Source organism: Pleurodeles waltl, chromosome 1_2 (assembly GCF_031143425.1).
Source record: "Pleurodeles waltl isolate 20211129_DDA chromosome 1_2, aPleWal1.hap1.20221129, whole genome shotgun sequence".
In the NCBI taxonomy this organism is placed as follows: domain Eukaryota; kingdom Metazoa; phylum Chordata; class Amphibia; order Caudata; family Salamandridae; genus Pleurodeles; species Pleurodeles waltl.
In genome coordinates, this window is record NC_090437.1 from 860,856,614 (window position 1) to 860,872,762 (window position 16,149).

Consider the following 16,149-nt stretch of genomic DNA (forward strand, 5'->3'; position numbering starts at 1 on the left):
CAAACACCCACACTCACACATGCAACATGCACCACCCAAACAGAAGCATAGCTCATACTCACACACCCAAGACATCAGCACTGACACATCAGACAACCACTCCCTCAATCTCCAAATCCCCAACCCTTTCTGATGACCGTCCCAGTGTTCCAAAGGAATGTTTTTTTAACCTACCTTTTCCCTGTTCCCTCCTCCCCTTCCCAAAATCAAGAGGCCCTGACCAACATCCCAACCAATAAATTCCACATCCAAGTCCTCTCCTGTCACACCTGTCCCCTTCAGCATCCATACCCCCTAGAAGATGCCCATCCCTACTATGAAAGAGTCCACCCCTCCCAAACTCACCCACCCCAAATCCGAGCCACCACCCCCACCCACAGTTGATGCCTTAGGTGCCTGCCTGCCCACTTGATGTCCCTTTCTGTGGAAGTTCCCTGGCAGTACTAGGAGTCAACTGTGTGCACCGTACTGTGCACTGAAAGACCGATGGACTGGCCAATGGCATTAGATAATTTGCATTCATTTAAAAATAAAACCAAACAGTTGTGTGCCTACAGTTGTGTGTTTTTCAGCCTGCTTGCTGATCTATTTGCTGTTGTTTCCAATATCTGATGCTGTGGGAATTGTGGGTGTCACCGAAGACAAAGGTAGATGTTAACTGTATGGATATTTTGGTGTTAATGCAAATGTGGTGTCATTGCATTGTGTTCTTTTGGTATGGTAAGTGTTAAAAATTGGGTCTTTGGTTGACAGTCAGGTTGCCCCCTGTCCAAGCAAGAACCCTCACTCTAGTCAGGGTAAAGGAGACTGACCTGCAGTAAACTCCTGTTCACCCTGTGGGTAGCTTGGCATGAGCAAGCCGGCTTAACTTCAGATGCAATGTGTAAAGTATGTGTAACAACACACACAGTAATTCAGTGAAAACACTACAAAATGACACAACACAGGTTTAGAAATATAGGGAATATTTATCAAAACAAAACAAGACCAAAATGACAAAAATCCAACATACACAAGTCATGAATTTTCAAAGAATAAGAGTCTTAAATCCTTTAGAAAACAGTGAGAATGGTGTTAGCGTACAAAAGCTGGGTAGCGTCAAAATAACACCCCATGAGCGAGTGTGCATCAGAAAAGGCCAGCGATGTGTCGATTTCTCACTCTCAACCAAGACCGTGCATTGTTCCTTTAGCGTGTTTATCAGCCACGTCACGGAAGGTGCATCAAAAATTTCCCTGCACGGTGGTCTGTGCGTGGATTTTAAGTCTTTGTCTGCCAGATTAACCTTTTAGGAGCCCAGCAACTGGATAGGGCACCACTTGACAGGGCATGGTCTCAGCAGAGAGTCCAGGTGCTGGCAGGGGAAGTCTTTGATTGCTCTGAGTCTTTAACAACAGGAGGCAAGCTCAGTTCAAGCACTTGGAGATTCTTCACAAGCAGGAATGCACAACAAAGTCCAGTCCTTGCAGAAGCAGAATCTGCATGATAGCTCCACAAAGCACAGTCACAGGCAGGGCAGCACTTCTTCTCAGCTCTTCAGCTCTTCTCCTTGGCAGAGGTTTCTCTTGATTCCAGAAGTGATCTACTTCTTAGGGGTTTTGGGTCCTCTTCTTATACTCCTTTCCACCTTTGAATTAGGCCTAGTTCAAAGGAAAGTCTCTCTTGTTTGTGAGATCCTGCTTTGCCCATGCCAGGCCCCAGACACACACCAGGGAGTTGGAGACTGCATTGTGTGAGGGCAGGCACAGCCCTTTCAGGTGTGAGTGGCCACTTCTCATTTCCCTCCTAGCACAGATGACTCATCAGGATTCGCAGGCTACATCCCAGTTCCCTTTGTTTCACTGTCTAGAAAGAGGTGCAAACAGCCCAACTGTCAAACTAACCCAGACAGGGAATCAACAAACAGGCAGAGTCACAGAATGGTTTAAGCAAGAAAATGACTACTTTCTGAAAATGGCATTTTCAAACACACAGTTTCAAAACCAACTTCACTAAGCAATGTATTTTCAAATTATGAGTACATAAACCCCAAACTCCATTTGTCTATCTACTCCCAAAGGGAATCTACGCTTTAATAATATTTAAAGGTATCCCCCATGTTAACCTAAGAGAGATAGGCCTTTCATCAGTGAAAACCAAATTTGGCAGTGTTTCACTGTCAGGACATATAAAACACATTAGCATATGTCCCACCTTAAACATACACTACACCCTGCCCATGGGGCTACCTAGGGCCTAACTTAGGGGTGTCTTACATGTAAGAAAAGGGAAGGTTTAGGCCTGGCAAGTGGGTACACTTGCCAAGTCGAATTGGCAGTTTAAAACTGCACACACAGACACTGCAGTGACAGGTCTGAGTCATGTTTACAGGACTACTAATGTGGGTGGCACAACCAATGCTGCAGGCCCACTAGTAGCATTTGATATATAGTCCCTGGGCACCTCTAGTACACTGTACTAGGGACTTACCAGTAAATGAAATATGCCAACCATGGGAAGGCAATTACACATATATTTTACATAGGAGCACTTGCACTGTAACACTGGGTAGCAGTAGCAAAGTGCCCAGAGAAACGAAAACAGTAAAAACAGAGTCCAGCATACATCAGCAACCTGGGAAACAGAGGCAAAAAGTTAGGGGAGACCACATCAAGGATGCCAAGTCTAACAGTAAGTATTTCATATTCTTTTGTCCAATGTCAGCACATATGGTGTTACACTTGTGCCCCTGATATTAATTGTACACTTGTCTCATGTTTGGGAGCTTGAGTTTTGTTTGTGCAGACCTGGAGGGTGTTCAAGTGTGCTAGCTTCCTTTGAATCTGCCTGTACATGTGTCAGTCATGTCAGTCAGTCAGTCAAAAGATCTTTATTCGGCATTTTGTCATAAAAGCACATATACATTACATAGAATATAAATAATTAAAATACAGTCCTTATAAGTTCAAACAAAAATACAAACATCTTCATCCAACTAAACTTGCAGGGCTATTTATCAAAACATATAAAAAATGTCCTGCAACCCTTCTAGATGGGAATATAATAGTCTACAAACATTAGAATCCCAATCAACAGAGTAAAGTCGTAAATAATCGAAATTATGTTATTAAATAGGTACATCAACCAATTCATATTGATTCCTAATAACAATGGCTGATTTAATAAAACTTAAAACTGAGCTGCACATTTGTATAGATGAAAGTCTTTGGATACCAATCAAAGCCTCCTTTTGAAAAATGCTATGTAAATTGCGCAAAATTGGCAATATATGCGGTAGCATTTTTTGCCACGTACATTTCTTTGGAAAAGCCACTCTAAAATGCATCATATTTAGTCTAAAGAGAACAAGTAGAGAATACAGGGAAGAGTTTGGGAACCAGATGAAATATGGTTTTATCAAAGTTGAAGTTGAAATCTGCACGTATAAGTCAAATGTTTTCAATTTCTCTGCTACTCAATATCTATAGTTCGCAATATACTCTATATATCAAGTTTTAACCATTTCCTTCGCATTAGCAGGCATAAGCTCTGGTTTGAGATACATAATCTCCAGGTTCAAATTCCGAAAAGAATTATGTACAAAATTGAGCCATGGGATCTTATTGCGATTGGCTAGTTGAATGCAATCAGTTAAACAGTCTTGCAATAAGCTAGCCACAGGATTTAACCATAATTTTAGCCATAACAGCAGTGCGGCGATATTGATTGAATCCTCGATGTACCGTATTCCCAGCTCCTCGTGACAAATGATATAAGCTACATTCTTAGGTACCAGAAGCAGCCGGTCCAGAAATGTATTCTCTATACGTTGTAAAAGAGTTGAGTTAGTATATCCCCAGAGACCCCCCCCATAAGTAGGTGCAGAAACACATTTAGATTTATAGAACATAATAATCTGGTGGACTGGTCTATGTCCTAATTTACGGGCAAAGTGAAAATTTGCTTCCATATTTCTCTCCCTTTGTTGGGCCTTTAAAATAAGATGGGGGTTCCACAACAAAGAAGAACTTAAATGCAGTCATAGATAAGAAAAATCTTTCACCTTAGTAAAATATTTCCCCCGTATTAAAATGTTTAGTTCGCGTATTTCTAGGTCCACAAATCAAAACATGTGACTTTGTAAAATTAACTTTCAAATCAAGCTCTTGCGTAAAAGTTAGGAAGAGGTCCAATAGATTCTGTAAGCCGTTTGCTGTAAGAGCAATTAGAACGGCATCATCAGCGTACAGCAAAATCGAAACTTGTCTAGAGCCCACCTTAGGAAAATCCTTGCCATTTTTTACAAAAAAACTATAAAGGCCATTAACATATAACAAAAATAAAGAAGGTGCTAAAATACAGCCCTGTCTAACCCCCCGCAAAAATGGGAGGGGAGGGGACCTTTCACCATACTGGCCACATTGTACTGAGATAGTAAGATCAGTGTATAGTTGTTTAATCAACTTGAGCAGATCCTGATCAACCTCCATTGCATCCATAAGTGACCACAATTTAGCTCTATTCACCAGATCAAATGCGCTGGATAAATCGATAAAAGCTAAATGAATAGATTCTATCCTAGCAATGACATATTTGCTAAGGATAAGGTGCAAATTTAGGGCCTGGTCTACTGTACCTAATCCAGGCCTAAAGCCATATTGGATTGGAAAAAGGATTTCTGTCTTTATCGCCCAATCCTCAAGCTGATTCAAAATAACACTCCCCAAAATCTTTGCCAGGGAATCTATAAGAGAAATTGGTCTATAGCAAGTGGGCTCGAGCCTATTACCCCTTTTAAAGATCGGAACGATTATTGCCGTTTGCCATGAGGAAGGAATAGAACTTTTAACTGCGCTAATCAAAACATTTGTGATTAGCGGGCCCCACAAATCAGGTAAAGATTTAAATAAGTCCACCGGGACCCCATCCGGGCCAGGGGCTTTCCCTGATTTCATTTGTTTAATGGCTGTAATTACCTCATGTATCTCAAATGATAGCTCACTCATATTCAGATTTGGGGCAGCCAATACCAGATAGCCACATTCCCCTTTTCCATGATTAGGATCATTTACAAGTTGAAATAGTGTTGTAAAATGTTTCACCCATGCCCCCTCAGGTATCAAACAGTCATCCTCCTTGTTATCGTGTTCTAAGAAATAGGGATGATTGACCACCTTCCAAAATTGTGCAGGGTCCTTCAGTTCCGTAGCTGCCAAAAGATCTTCCCATGCTGTAGATCTAATTTCCTTCTTTCTATCCTCAAGGGCTAACTTATATCGGCCCCTAGCCTGTTTCACTAATTCACGACTAAATGGGACAGTTTTAATGGCTACTTTAAAATCTTTATGAGCAGCTGTACAGACTGAATTAAACCAACGTCGAGGTTTTAATCCCTGAGTAGGCTTGCTGCACACTAAAGCCTCAGAAATAGCACAGCTTAAAAGTTCATAAACAGCTACAAGATGAACATTAATAGGTTGTGGCGACAAACATTTATTAATGTAATCTATATTTTGCTCTATGATATCCTCATGGAAAGTTTTAGGATCCACTCTATCCCACTTCATGCAAAGGCCAAAGTTTCTTTCAAAAACTGCTTTCCCCCTGCGATCTATTCTAGATGAAACTAACCTATTTTTAAAGGCTAATTTTATACTCCAGGGGTTATGGTCACTAGCGCAATGTGGTGTTATCCTAAAATCCAAAATTAGGTGGGAAACTGAGGAACCAATGAGAATAAAATTGATTATGCTACCTTTAGAATTCCCCGTATAGGTGGGTGTCTTTTGCACATCCCTAGCTGCCTTATCTCTTGCATAAACAAATTCAAATGTATAAATAAGGGTATTTAAAGCTTCTCCTTGATTAGAATGGATGAAATGTGTGGATGACTCTCTGCCTTCAATAAAGGCACCACACATATGAGGGAGTTCCTGATTACATAACAGGACGTTAAAATCTCCAACCCAAATCATTACTAGCTCCCTATCCTGGAACTTCCCAGTGGAATCAAGGAAATATGTTAACTCCTCAAGACTTCCTTGCAGGGCGTCACAAGGGACAATATTGTAAAAGGTCAGAAGCAGGATATCCTTGTTCCCTTCCATCAATAGTTGGACCACCATAAAAAATGCAGAGAACCAAATCAAAGACACCTCAATTTTCGGGAGTTGTAAGGATACAAGAACCAGGAGCCCCCCACTTGCCCTTCCCGCTGAAGAGGGGAGTGCTGGCTGGAACACAGAATAGTACCCATCCACATGAAAAGGGTCCACAGTCCAAGTCTCCTGGAGACAAATAACATCATAAGTGGATATAAACTCCAACCATTCTAGATTTCTAACCTTGGACCGAAGCCCTGCAATATTCCAACTGATCAAAGATAAAGATTTGTTAGTGTTAGAGATCCTATTCACTAACTCCTTATGTAAGGCAACATCTGTTATAATTTGGGGTAAAATAACTGCCTCATCAAACCCTGTCAATATTGCCGGGGGCATGTGCCCAGCTTCCATCTCAGCCTCCTGAAGGGCACTTGTCATAAACCCCATCTCAGCCGCCTGTCAATCATTCACATCAAGAGATGTCAAATTCTGATGGCGGTCGGGAACAGGAACACAATCCTGTAGAAATGTCCTTGACAATTCTACATTAAATCCACAGGGAGCATTAGTAGAGGGGGCTAATAAAATGGTTGGATTATAAAAAAAGCTTAGAGGGTATATTTGAATCCCACCCTTCCCCTTAGCACAACATGAAGAGGCCATCAACAGGTGTTTAACCAAACAAGGATTAGCAAAATTAATCACAATACAATCCCCTTCATATACTTTCTTGGATAGGCCTACCCACTTCACCCTTCGTGCCATAAGACTTTTACTGTTTAAATCATCTTGCTGACTAAGCTTTAGCCTCAGCCAGTGTGCACATTTCCTCATTAAAGCCTGTGTATCCTCCTTCTGGGTAGAATCAAGAGGGGGCACATTGGCTAAGACCAAAACATACAGCGTACAGTCCGGTGGGAGTTGCAAAACCTCCTTTTGAGCAATAGGGGATGTAGTCTTAGAGACTGTTTCACATTCCAAAGGGGTGCCCATACCACCAGCCAAGGTTGACAGAGTCTTTATGGGTGGATTTCCATAAGTTCCGTGAGTAGATGTAGAGTAGGCCAGGTATTGATCCTGATCAGTTAATAAATTAACTTGCCATGCATCTTTATGTTCAAACGTAGTTTCATGAGTGTGAGTAATACCAGTTTTTGAGGAGAGTGTTTCAGTCATCGATTTAAGCAAAGTATTCTGAAGTTGCTCAGATTTTATTATTTATTAGTGTTATTAATTTCTCCACTAGAGCTACAAAAAGGGGTTTGAACATAGAATCCAAATAAATGAGTGGCCATCCTGAGGGACTCTCAAATCTCTGATATCAGGGCCTAAAACATCTGATGATGGTCCTGCAATTAACAGTGGGTTTACCATAGAATCGGATAATGGAGGGGTATTTCCCTCGGGGGATGCCATTTGATTGCTGGAATGGGGTGGCTCCTGCTTTAAAATCTTGGAGTGTTTAGAACGACCTCTCTCTTTCCTTTTTTTTGACGGTGGGGGGAATCACAACAAAGTGGTCCACAGTGTCTTTGTCACATACATTTAGAAATTGCAGGTCAGGTATGCTGTCTTTGGGCTGAGGCAAATCGTGATTGGGACGAACAGTGGAAGTACCTAGAGTCTTGTGGTGAGACTGAAAATACACCACGGGCTCAAGGGGAATTCTTTGGGTGAGGTTATGAACAACCCCAATACTTTCTTCTACTTGCACGATTTCAGTTTCAATAGCCCCAATCACTGATGATGAGTAGCTGGTTATAGATGATTGCACATGTGTACCCTGGGTTCCATCAGCCCCGAGTATAGTGCCTTTCCTTTTACCCATTGTAATGGAAAAATAGGGGCCAAAGTGCCCAAAGTGCCCAATCCAAAGAACAGGAACCAGGGATACTATATATAAAATATATGTAAAATATAAGAACTACTCACATGTCATTGCTAGTTGTTTAATATGTGTTATATTACCCTGAAAATGGATGTGGGATTACCTTATAAAAATACAACTCAAAGCGTCTTACCACATTCCTCCTCGAATGTGGTTATCAGAGGGGTGGCTCAGCCCAGCCCCCTCCGGTCACAGACGGGAACAGGACGGGCCCACCCTTGGCCCAGGCCTTGCCCGGGCGCCGCCACCGCGCGTCCCGAGCAGCGGGAAGGAGCAATGCGATATATGCGCTTTCAGATGCAGGCTCCGCCCCCCTTTTCCGGCAATCAGACAGCGTCCCCCGAGGGCCAGGGCAAGCTTCCAAAGTCCAAAGCGTCCCGCGCAGCGGTAAGAAGCAATGCGCTATACGCGCTTTCAGAGGCAGGCTCCGCCACCCCATTCCAGCAATCAGATGGCATCCCCCGAGGGTCAGGGCAAGTTTCCATAGTCCAAAGCATCCCACGCAGCGGGAAGGAGCAATGCGCTATATGCGCTTTCAGAGGCAGGCTCTGCCCCCCCTGTTCCAGCAATCAGACAGCATCCCCCGAGGACCAGGGCAAGTTTCCAAAGTCCAAAGCGTCCCACGCAGCGGGAAGGAGCAATGCGCTATATGCGCTTTCAGAGGCAGGCTCTGCCCCCCCTGTTCCGGCAATCAGACGGCATCCCCCAAGAGCCAGGGCAAGTTTCCAAAGTCCAAAGCGTCCCTCGCAGCGGGAAGGAGCAATGCGTTATATGTGCTTTCAGAGGCAGGCTCCGCCCCCCCCGTTCCGGCAATCAGACGGCATCCCCCGAGAGCCGGGGCAAGTTTCCAAAGTCCAAAGCATCCCACGCAGCGGGAAGGAGCAATGCTCTATACGCGCTTTCAGAGGCAGGCTCTGCCCCCCCTGTTCTGGCAGTCAGACGGCGTCCCCCGAGGGACAGGGCAAGTTTCCAAAGTCCAAAGAGTCCCCATGTGTCTATTTTGCTGTGTGTACCTTGCAGCTACTTCATCTAGATGTATGGCCCATGCTGTGACTGTTGTATGTGCTTTATTGACATGCACTTCCACATTGTGCAGATAGGCATGTCACTTGGCTCTACTATTGTTTGTCCCTGAGATACCTGTAGGTACGTGTAGATATCTGTAAATTTTGTTACAGGCAAATGTGCAAAGTGATATGTGTCCCAGTGCAGCATCCTTCCCTGAGTGCTCCTGATGTCCCCATCCCTATTTTGAAGGTATTTTTTGCATAGTGAGCTTTGTCTCTCTGCCTGTTGTGCATCCCATTGTCCTTCCATTGTATTGCAATGTACGTGATGTGTGGATCCATTGCAGGGCTGGTTTGTGAGAGGGGTGTTTGTGTTCCATAACACATCCATACATATGTCCGTTGACTCTGATGGCAGTCTATGGAATATGTGCAATGTGAGGGTGTCAGTTGTATTGGTAGATGCAATATTGCTGTGTTGGTGTTGTGTGACACAATGTTGGGCACACTTCACTGTCCCTGTGCCTAAAATGTGTAGATGTGTTTCTTTGTATAGTGCTGCAGTGCAGTATGAGTGACCTGCCCAATGCGGGCTTTGTGTGGCCGAGTAAGTAACCTTCTTTGTCAATGACTCTGACTGTGTACTCAATGATAACTGTATTAGTTGGCCATCTCATGTGGATGACGGCACAATGATCTGTAGTTGAGCGCAGTGACACAGGTAGTTGTGTGCAATTACGGTTGGTTGCATCCACGACAGTGTGGATTTTGTTCTCCATCGATGATCAGCAGCAGTGGTCTTTGCTCCTTAGACCCGCATGACTCATAATACAGTGGTCCAACCGCCAAGCCGATGGCAGTCGAACCACCACCACTGCCATGGAGGGGCATGGACCACCAAACTTGTAATCAGGCCCTTTGTGTTTTTTAGAATTTACTTTACAAACAAAAATGAACTGATAGAGGATGAAAACAAAATAACAACAAGGAAAACCAAAAAAAGGGTCAATCATGGTGGAAGAAACTGTTACTCCAGAGGCAAAATTGTTTGAAGTCCAATGTACAAAATACAACTGACATCTAAAAGGTAAATGTGTCCAGAATCTAGTCCACAGAGTGAATGGTAGTCACACATTGGAGGATATTACTATGCTCAACAATAGAGCTGACTAATTAACAAAACTTAGAGCCAAATGGGAGGCAGATCTGGGTCAATTAGAGGATATCATCAACTGGGAGACATCCTTGATGAACTCCCCGAGAAGTGGCCATCTAAGCTAGATTGTGATTCATCCATAGAATATATTATAACTGCGGTATACTGCACAAAAGGGGGAAGGCACAGTCCTCAACATGCACCCATTGCAAAACCACAGAGGGGATGTTTTTTCCCACAATCTGTGATTACAGCATAGTACATGAGTACTGGATGGAAATAACTACTGAACTTTCGGATGGCTTAGGGGTTCCCCTACCCAGTATTCCCCAATTGATCCTGCTAGGTATCCCATTCAATACTGACTTGCCCAGCCGACAGTTGTAATGTTCTTTGGGATTTGTGCTTGCCAAAAAAGATATCACAAAAATGTGGATTAACATGCCAGTCTCATCTACGCAAATGTGGATGGGGGGAATGACAGTTTCTATAGAGGCAGAAAGGGTAGTCTATGAACGTGGGGAAACCCAACAAGTTCATAAAAAGTTGGGGTCATTGGGGATCCCACAGTGGAATAGATTGGGAGTCTAAGGACAATCCAAATCTGGTTGCACCATTCTAGGAACCAGGTGCCAACGTGACAGAACTGAGACACTAGGATAAGAAAGGGTTAGGATGTGGGTTTGAAAATGCTATGTGTTAATGTTTTCACCAGAGGCAGCTCCTTCACAATGGCGAAGGAGCATCACACCCCCCCTGGCCTAGCCAGGAGCTGAAAGATAAAACAATATTTTGTGAGGGAGGGGGGTAAGGGGATGAGGAGAGAGTGCATCTATTGTGCATATGTGTTTGGCCGGCTGTCTTAGGCCAGTCAAACACACATGTGCAGTTAGGTTTCTCCCACCTGCCTGTGTTGAACAGCCATGCTGGAGAAACTGCACAGACCTTGAATTGTGTCTAAGTGGCAGTCCAAGAAACTCAGACCAATCCTGACACTGCTTTCATGGTCGGTTGAGCATGAAAGCAGCACCAGGATTGCTGGGGAGCCTGTGCTGGAGTCCCAGTGAATGTTGGGACACCACATCAAGGGAAGGAAGAGGAGCAACATGGCAGGAGGTAGTAGCAACGGCAAAAGGAAAATTTAAATTTAATTTCTTTTTATTCCTCTCCACCCACTCCCCTTTCACCATCCTCCCATACTTTCACACATAATATTGGATGCTTTGTACTTGTATATTGCTGACTCACAATGTAGTGAATTACGTGTTTATATTTTGTACATAAAAATAACAAATGAAATTAGATAAAAAATAAGTTAGCAAATGTTGTAATTGTCAAAGCAAGCCTGACAGACTACAGCAGGAAATGTGCATTTTAAGCACGTTCTATTTTCAGACAGATGCGGAAAATACTCATTTCAATTTTGCTAACATTTTGCAACCCATGTTTGAACGCCGTGCAACTGGCAACATTTTTATATTTTATAGGAGAATAAATGTAGTTGGGTCTGGTCACCATGCATAACCTACCTTAGATGTTGAATACAAGATGTACAGGGCAAAAGGATTTGGCAACATGGCACAAAGGTGGATTTCCTCACTGCATGATCGATTTGTTTTAAGGTGTGAGGTACTGAGCTTAGCAACGATCACTGAACAACTAAAGATCTCTTTGTGGCAGCGCTTCTTGCAAACCCAAAACACAATCACTGGTATAAATATTTCTTGCACTGCGAGCAGTCCAAAACCGATGGTCAATGCACATTCTAGTTGGTTAGGAGAAGATCTGAAATAATAATTGATGGGAAGGCGGAAATGAAAACAGTCACGCATTCTCCTAATGTCGAGTCAAGCAGCACTGTTTCCAGACTAAAATGGAATTAACAGAGATTTTGTTGGATTGTCACCATTTCCACCTGTGTTCAAATTGGCATGTATTCAAAGGCAGAGGTTTTTGTAAGACTATTTCCCATAAGTAGTGACCTCACAATATCAGACAGACAGTGCTAAGTAGATAGTTCAACTCCAAGAGTATAAATATTAACTTATTTTCCATTTTAGTCAGACAATTAGGCAGCATTCCTATCCTGAGGGGAGTGTGCTACTAATCAGCTTGAAGAATGTGAGAACGATACATTATAACTGCAGATCTTTATTAAAGTCTAACCATTCATCCTCAGGCTCCGTGAAGGAGCTCAAAGAGAAAATGACACCAACATGAACAGAATTGAATAACTATAGCCAGAGTTATAGATTTTAAAATCAATATCATATCAACATTGCATGGAAGTCAATGGGGAAAATATCACTGGCTACAAAAAAGTACTTAGAAAGCGAGTTGCCTGGAACCCTCACAAGGTTAAGGTTGTGCAGTTCTTAAGACCAGATCACAGCAGTCAGTTTAGTTTTACCTGTCCCAATGCGTTCAGTGTTGCCTTGGCTGTCTGTGGTGCTGAATGGGACTCACATTGAAGTCAATTGCAGGACACCGCAGGTGACAAGCGAACACTTAGAGGTCAAGTTGCAGGGAACCCTTGCAGGCTTAAGGCTGTGCAGGCCCTGGGGCTAGGCCACAGGAGTCAGTTCACTTCTATCTGGTCCGTGGGGTCCACATCTACAGTGCTGAGTGTGGAGGTTTGTTACCGGACTGGCAACCAACAAGCTTCGGCAGTGGTAAAGGTGCAGACATCCTTTAGGAGCTTCCTGAGATTTGAGGGAGTGGTGTAGTGGCCTGAAACTTGGAGGAAGGTTAGACTGCAACTCCCAGAAGACAATGGACCACCTGGCTTTCAACAATCCCACAGCACACCTGATGGCTGGTGACACTTCAGATCCTGCAAATGTGTTTACCTGCAGTTTGCAGGGGACTAGTGCCACTATTCCAAGGTAGACAATGTGCTTCTGGCTTTCACAGGGTTTCCTTTGAGGGGGAATGATGAGTTTCAACCCAAGGATGCATGTCATTCATGCAATTCACAGCCTGTTGCCTCAAGAGTATCCCTCTTTGGCCTTGGTTCAGTGGGCTGAGACCAGTCGTCAATGATGCAGAACTCCTCTTTGTCCTTCTTCAAAGTTGGTCGATCAGATCGGAGGTTTTAATGTTGGGGTGTCCCTTAAATCTTGAATTTAGGGGAGTTAGGGGGTTTGCAGCATAGTGCCCAATGGGCAGTTAGCTCCTACAGCTAATCTGCGCATGAGGTTACCACATCCGATGGGACAGGTCACCTTTAGCTACCCAAAACTCACTCCTAAGATGGTAGAAATCAAAATTTAGTGCACAGTCTGGGCTGCTCACCCTAGAGCTGTGCTCAGCCTGCTGGGGGTGTGCACAGTCCTGAATTCCTAATTTCCCACTTATCCATGAGCAAACATGCATGGAGGCAGGGCGAGAACAGTTTCCTCCACTGGAGGACAGCACAGATGGCTATCAGCGACATTGAAGACTTTAAAGCTCACCGCCCTTATGTCTTTATTTACTAGCCAAGCTGTGGTAGGGAGATATGACCCCGTTCCTTCCTCAGCCTTTTTTTCTGATTCCTGAGAGTGGCCCGGCTGCCTGGCAGGAGGTCAGAAACCTGTCTTTGCAGTACCAAGCGCAGGAAGAAGCATGGGCTGACCAGCCAGAGCACAAAGGAGGGAGGTAAGCAGGTGGGAAATCTCTAGTGCGCCACCTGGGTGCATGCCAGCCATCCTTTGACACCAGATTAATTTTGGGGGGAGACAAAGCAAGTTGTTTGACACCAAACTCAACATATCTGAGCATTACTATAATGGAGCTAGCAACGCGGGTCTGCCGGGGCTTAAGTCCCATGTTGTACTTTGGACAACTTGCACTTATAGTGTACCTTAATGGAAAGGATGCAATAGAGACATATATGCTTGTGCTTACATGCCTGCACCTTAAATATAATGAATCCACCCTCCTGGGCTGCATAGGCCTTCCTTAGGGGATTTCCGACATCTCTGCAAGGCAGTGTATGGGACTGTGCCACTTATGGTGAGGGCATAGTAGAACTCGAGCAGTTCGCACCACTCTGGCAGTCTGCAATGGCAGGCCTGCTATCAGTAGTAGTCTGCATGGGTCACCTAGGGTGGCAAAAACTCGTACTGCAGTCCTGGGGACCCTTTTATCACCTATGCCCTGGGTACCATTTCACAGGGGCTTACAAGGAGGTTCAGTCTTGCCAATCAGCGAATCATCTAGTTGACAAGTAATTCTAAGAACACTTACACTAAGGTCTCATTAACAGGTTCTAGTGCACTATCAGACTCACAAAACCAGCATCTAGCAGTCCAAATGAGGGGAAAAATTGGAGGGTGGCATCTGCAAACAGCCCAGTTTTCTTACAGACGTGTATTGCTCACTGCGCCATTGGATTCAAGCTAGCCTGGCTGATGAAGGGTGATACCCTGAAACCGGTCCCAGGATGCTTGTTTCCTGTCCAGGCAGGGCCTGGCCTAGCAGTTCGGGCTGGACTGTTCTTATGGGGAACAGGGTCAACACTGATTTGCATATGGCTGGGCCTAAACTGGGGTGACGTGGCGAGCAAAAATAACAATGGATTAAACCCAGATCTGTGACTGGGGGGTGAGTGTTTAAAAAGTTTTAACACTCCGTCCATCATTTTATTTTGTTTTGTGATATTGCATTGAACAGTCTACAAGCCACACAGAACAGTAAGAGCAGAGAACTTCCCACTTTCTAAAGGTGACATTTTGAAAATAGTAATGTTAAATCCAACTTTACCAGTAAAGAGGATCTATCATTACCATTCCAATGATATTAACATGATGTAGCTACTCATTTTTGATCAAGAATTACAGCACAGCTTAAAAGTATATTAAGGAATTCCCAATGTTGGTCCATGGAAGGAGTAGGTCTCACAATAGTGAGAAATGACTTTGTGGGTTTTTCACTGCTAGGATATATAAACTTAAAAGTACATGTCCTGCTTTTAGCTGAAAAGCCCCCCTGCCCTATGGGCTACCGAGGGCCTACCTTAAGGGTAATCAAAAGGAAGTTTAAGGCATGGCAAGAAGTTTTAAGTGACAAGTCAAAATGGCAGCAACACTGCACACACAGGCTTTGCAATGACAGGCCTGAAACAGGATAGAAGGACTACTAGTGCGGGTGGCACAGTCAGTGCTGCAGGCCCATTCGCAGCTTTTAATTTACAGGCCTTTGGTATATGGTATGCTACTTTACAAGGGGCTTACAAGTAAATTAAATATACCTATTGTGCATACTTCAATGTTACCATGTTTAGGGGAAAACACATGCACTTTAGCACTGGTCAGCAGTGGTAAAGAGTGCACAGTCCTAAGGACACCAAAAAAAAGATGCAGCAAGAATTGGAGCCAATCAGGCAAAACATTTGGGGGAGACCACTCTGAAATCTAATATGTGTCATACCCAGCTGAAAGTGGGTAGATCTACCCTACCTTTTGGGAATTCACATAACTAAGGAAAAAAATCCTGGATAGACCATCAGCAATTGTGTGGTCCACCCCTGGTCTGAGTTCCATTCAGAATTCTATACCTTGTATGTAAATGGACCACCTTAACAATTTTAGATTTGCCCCTCATTTGCATAAGCTGCCAGAGAGGGCTGGGATCAGTCTGAATCAGGAAGTGAGTGGCAAACAGGTGTGGCCTCATCTTCTTCAGGGCCCAAACCACAGGCAAAAGCTGTTCTTTCCATAGCACTCTACCTCGGTTCCCAGGGAAGTAACCTCAAAGCGATGAAGGCTACAGATTGGTTAGGCCTTCTCCAATGGGATGAGATACAACTGTCCCTATGCTATGCTCAAAGGCATCTATCTAACTGATAAACTCCTTGGAGAAGTTAGGGGCCCTGAGCACAGGGGCTATGCACATGGTTTGCTTCAAATAGTCAAATGCTTCGGCATGCCTCTGCCCAAATCACATTTCAGGGCTGTTTCCTCAAAGTTAGCTCTGTCAAGGGGGAAACAATGGTGCCATTTTCCTTGACAAACCTCATGCAGTACCCAAAGA